We start from the raw sequence: 6069 nt of genomic DNA on the forward strand, positions 1-6069 counted from the left end.
CAACAAGTCTTTGGGATCTCTTGCGCTCCTTTAGGGCTTGACGATATCGTCTCTTCCTTTCGGTCTTACGGCTTCGCAAGTCTATGACTGTTGCCATTTGTTGGTTTCCTAGTTTGGTACTACCATCGGAACTCTCGACTCCTTTGTCGGTCTTGCTTGTGTTGCTTGAGTTGATGTGTGTAAGGAAAGTTGTCACCGCAGCTGCTACTGCAGCTTGTAATGTAGCGACGTCGATATGGAGGATAGGGGTTTCGTTGTTCGGCTAATCATTTCCGGATGACGACATGATTCTGTAACACGAAAGATAAAGATTTTGTGAGCGATTCTGGTTGACTCTAGATGTACTTCGATTGTTCAAGTAAAGAGTAAGACTATGTCCTCGAAAGTTTGACCTACATCCCTATGATGCAGTCCTAGTATGGATTGGATGTATGTTTGCGGAGGTTTGACCTACATCCCTATGATGCAGTCCTAGTATTGAGTAGAAGTATCTTTGTAAAATGGTCTTAAGACGTTTGTCGTTCAAGCCGAGGTATCGTTGGTTGGTGAATAACATGATCCGACCACTAAAAGAGACTTTGAAATGTCTCCAGAGTTAAATTACTATAGTCCAATGACTTGAATAAAGCATGTTTCAGATAGACTCCAACAAAGGTATGATGAGGGTTTTTGAACAAAGAGTGACACAGAAGTTAACCGACTGTCAATATCATCGATGTTTAAGATGTAATAAGTTTAGGAAAACTTGACCTTGAAGAAGGTCTTACATCATATCCAGAGTAGAAAGGTTTTGGCCGCATAAGGGTCTAACTAACAGTACTTACAGTACAAGATAGTTACATAGAAAAATGCTACATAGGACATACACAGGAAAACGATTCCTTTAAACAAGGAAGGGAAATAAAGCATTTCTTACTAGCGGCGGTCATCCTTCTGGTGAACTCTTAGTTCAGCCAATTGACGTTCCATTATCAAGAAGGTGTCTTTCATACATTCTCTAGCGTACTCGTACCTCTATGCCTTCGGCTTGTGTTTTAGCTAATGCTTGCAGCAGGGTCTCATGGTCTCTCTCAGATCTCTCATGAGTGTTTTCAAGACGATTGGTGTAGATGGTATGCATTCTTGCATTGGCATTTAACCTCTTCGATATAATGGAGAGTCGTTCTACCCTGAATTTCGTTTCGAGCAACCCTACGGATTAGGATTGGTAAAACTTTGCCTGCTGAGCTCCCCTTAAGTTGTAGCAGTTTCGGTCTCCTTTAAACGACATAGGTTGATTTCTCTCTTCGCTCCATGTTTTCAGGCATTCTACCCAAGGAAGTGTCGAGCCATGAAGAGTTGGACGAGGGTTAGGGCTTGAATTGGGAGTTATCGGGGGTAGATTCTCATCCTCGAGTTCGGAGTTATCATCATCCGAAAGGTCTTTAGCATGGTGATCATTCAAAAGGGATTGGATGATCATTCTCTGGTTCTTCTCTGAACCATCCAACATTGCCTTTGTTCGGGAAATACGGGTCATTGTGGGGATGGGGTCCAGCTATGTTATCTATGCGGTAATTGGGGTATAAGAATCTAACACATACGTAGTTTATAGTAATACACGAAATACTCCTATAGTATTTTTGGTTTATGTTCTATTGTTCTCATTGTGGTATTGTGGGTACGTTTTTAGACTTGTTGCAACTCACAGCCACACTTAGGCACATGCTAGTTAACCCTCGAAAAATATAGTTGATCAGGCTATATCATCCCAGTTTTGACTATATGTCTCTAAGTCTACTTGTGCTGCCCAACAATCGTAATACTTTTGTTCTGTCCTAGTGACATTGATTTTAGTATAAATGTAGGCATGTATACTCAATTAAATATTTTATTATTTTAAAAGTAGACTCTTTATTAGAGTATTTGAATCCCTATTGTATTTATAGTTTGTATATCTTTTATGGGTTGATATACTCAATTCACTATAAACAATGCTCTGATACCAATCTGTCACACCCCAAAACCGAGAACGACGGAAACGTTCTGGGGCGGAGGACGTCATGTTATGTATCATAACAATGCAAAGTAGTAAACAAGCAACAACATCATCCATTACATTAATAGTATAATTTTAATTACATTTGAGTTCCTTCATAGTATAATTCTACAAAATTAATATTCAAAATACAAGACGAGTCTTGACCGCTCCGTCTTCATAGAACTTGGTAGTCGTACCTGTCTATCTGTGTCCTGGGAATACAAGTTATTTTGAAAGCGAGTATCAGCAATAATGCTGGTGAATTCATAAGTATTTATGTGACTTTGATTTGTAAAGCTGTAAAGAAAAACCTGTAAATGTTTGAAGGAAAGTTTGTACCAATGAACATGTTTGTAAGTAATTGTAAACGTTTGAAATCCTAGAAAATCCCATATTTTCTACTATTATAAAAAGTAGTATTCTACCAAGACCCGACTGTTTTAAATGTTTGCTATTAGAAATCCAATATTTGCCCATGAGTGGGTGGTAGTTTAAAAGTCCCAAAACTGAACTACCATGGTGTTGTTCATGTCTAAAATAATAGATTTGTGTACGTATATAATTGCTAAGGTACTTGATAACCCCGTAAATCAACGTTTTTTTAATACTACATGTGAGTTTTATAACCATGCTAATGACCCAGACTGCCTGTAACAACGTTCTTTAGGCGTTGGAATGTTATGACATTTGTCACCCCAGACCTGTCGGTCTAACTGTAGCTAACAGTTTAGGTGCGGGATTGTCAATCCCGTATAGATCTATACACAAGTATCACGCTCCCCCTACAAGGGATTATGGTATATAATACAGGACTTAATAATGCATACTCGAAAGTACGTGAAATGTCTCACAAAACCTAGTATAAAACAGATTTACGTGTGAAAATGTCCATTTGTTCTTGTATATGAAAATATCTCTTTGATATGGTACTTGTAGTGTGTAAAATTTCATGAATATCTAGTACACTATCTTATGTAATCGTATCTCTTGTAATTGTATGTCTTGAAACTTGTATGCGTTGTAATTGTATGTAATCGTATCTCTTCAAATAGTATGTAATGTATTAGTATAGAATCATTAATAAACTGACTCTTGTGTGATTCCTTGTACTTGGAATGGTAAGTAGTATATCCTAACTATACCTATTATAGTTACTAGTATTGTGCGCGTATAACCGAAGTATGCCTTTGCTACCCAAAGGTACTGAAACCAACTGATGGAAACTTTTATGTCTATATATGTATATATATATATATATATATATATATATATATATATATATATATATATATACGCGTGCATTTGACAATAAAAATATAAAAGAAGTTTTGTAAAACCTTTGAAAAGTTTAATAAATTAGAGATGATGACTTGATGTCAGTTTATAAAACTATTTGAAAGTAGTTTGTTTGATAAGAACAATTTTAAGTATAAGAAGACTTTTGTTTGAAACACGATTCTAACAGCGTTTGAATGAAACATAAAGTATGTAAGACAATTTGATAAAGAGTTTTTAACATGTAAAAATGTTTCTCGTAAACTATTATAGTTTTTCCTATAGTTTGTTTTGTTGTATAATAAACCCTAGTGAAATGCTCACTTATGATGTAAAGTGTAACTTTTGTAGTGACATAAATGAACACATATACTCAAAGTATAGATAAAGTGTTTGATTCGTATATGTTTAACAACATATTTAATTTAAAAAGACAAGATGTTATCGTGATATATTTTGTGTACGAAAGTTTCCATGTAGTAGTTATGAATCACATATGGTTTACTTGATAAAAAGAGTATATAATGAAACTTTAGGTTACACACGATAATAATCGTCTGTTTACTTGTATTCACCCCCTTAAACATCTATAAAAGCATTGATAACACATTTGAAAATGTAGTTTATAGGGGTATGAAATCACCTAAGAAAGTGCGTGATTTGAAGAAAACGAGATTTTCCGGGCGGCACCTCGACCGGAAAGTGACGAGATTCTAGGGAATCTCGGGGCTTCGGACCTTCGTCGGGGCTTAGATATGAAACCGGGAAGTCAGGATGTTGTCGGCACGAAAAACGAGGTGGAAATGTGAGAGAAATGAAGAAGTTTAGAAAAGGTAGCCGGCACCCTCGCACTCTATTTATAGGAGCTGGAGGTCCTCGGTACGCTGGGCGTACTTCGGGCTTACGCGGGGCATACCTCGTACGCTGGGCGTACTCCGAGGTTACGCTAGGCGTTCGTTTGCATCACTGCTGACCGCATCCTCGGGCAAAGTGTTTGGTCGACGTGGACGATCCGGAGCCTAGCATCCGAGTACGCTGGGCGTAAATCGTTTCGGTATGTGTGCCACGAACTTGTAAAATCCGTAACTTTCGCATACGGGATCCGTTTTTGACGTTCTCTATATCCACGCGAAGGTGAGAAAATATTCTACAACTTTCATTTAGACTCCGTTGGCTAATTTTGAATTTATTTTTAATTATATTTTAATTAATAGGCCGGGACACGATAACTTCGTTAAAAATCCATAACTTCTTTATCCGACGTCCGTTTTCGTTTGTATTTTTACCATCGAACTATTATTGTCGAGACCTTCAACTCTCGTTTAAGTTGTGTCGGCTAAAAATCGCTCGATCTTTATTTCGAGTTTTTAGTTGTCTATTGCTGTTACGAAACTTAGTAAATTTGTATCTTCTTCATACGAAGTCCGTTTTGGGAGTTCTTTTTAGGCATGATCATGGTTTAACGTAATCTACGACTTTTGTTTAGATACTTAAGGATAAAAAATTATTGCATCGAAACTTTGCGTTTTACGTCTATCAGTGTTGCCGGTTTTTGCCCCGAATCTTAGATTGGTCATAACTTCTTCGTTTCGGATTTTAGTGTTCTTTATATGTACGAAAACCTTGCTACGTTTCCTACTACTTTATTTAACCCAAGTAAGATTTTTAGGAAAGTTATATTTTGGCCTAAATTTGACTGGTGTTATATTTTATTGTCTCAAAATATCGGGTTGTCACATCATCCCCCTGTTAGAGGGAATTTTGTCCCGAAATTCGAGTTTAAGCAGTATTAATAATCATGCTACGGACAGAAGTTTTGTTTGCTACTCGTGTTCTTAAGTGAACATTCGTCTTCTCCTGGCATTCTAGCGAACCTTTCACTATCGAGATATGACTTTGCTTCTTTCGTTTGACTTCACTGGTATGATATCTTTTCCTTGTCGAATGTGTGTTGAGTGTTTCTGTGGTCTGTGAGAGTATTACACCTTGTACCCTACAAGTAGTGTCTCCAGATCTTTAGAGCAATTACCGCTGCTCATGATTCAAGATCACGTGTTGAATAGTTAATTTCCTGTGTGTTAGGCTGTCTTGAGGTATGGGCAGTGACTTTTCCTCTTGCTTAAGAACACAACCAAGCCCTTGGTTGGATGTATCGCATTACACCAGAAAATATTCTATCCCCTTTTGGGAGGGATAATGTTGGTGCGATGTATCATGCTTACTTTAACGTTTGGAATGCTCTTTCTTGGTTTACAGACAATTCCGGTACTCTTCCAAGTGAGAAACTTGTCCTAAAGAATCCCCTTCTGAGGAGTTTGTTAAGCTCGCTAGGAAGTGCTCGCATCTCGGTTGGAGCTAGACAATAAGGTGATTTGGCTACTGGGGTAGCCCCTGGAACTAAGTCGATTCTGAATTCAAGTTGACGCTGTGTTGGTAGTCTCGGTTGTCCTTCTGGAAAGGTGTCGGGAAAACCACATACTTCTTGGATGTTCTTGAATGTCCTTCACTTTTCGACACGTCTCGGCGATGTGTGCAAGGAATGCATTATATTCCTTTCATAAGCATTTCTGAGCTTGCATACACGAAATGATGAGAGGGTCCGTACTTGGTTCGTGGCTGTAAATAACTAGGGCTTCGTTGTTTAGGGAGGTTAGGACGAACTGCTTTATCAAAGCACCTGATGTCGGCTCGATGTAGACTTAACCAACTCCTACGAATTATGATGTCAAAACCTTGGGGTGGATTAGCTGTCGTGAAGATCTAAAAGATAGTAT

This window comes from Lactuca sativa, chromosome 2 (genome assembly GCF_002870075.4).
Source record: "Lactuca sativa cultivar Salinas chromosome 2, Lsat_Salinas_v11, whole genome shotgun sequence".
Classification (NCBI taxonomy): Eukaryota; Viridiplantae; Streptophyta; class Magnoliopsida; order Asterales; family Asteraceae; genus Lactuca; species Lactuca sativa.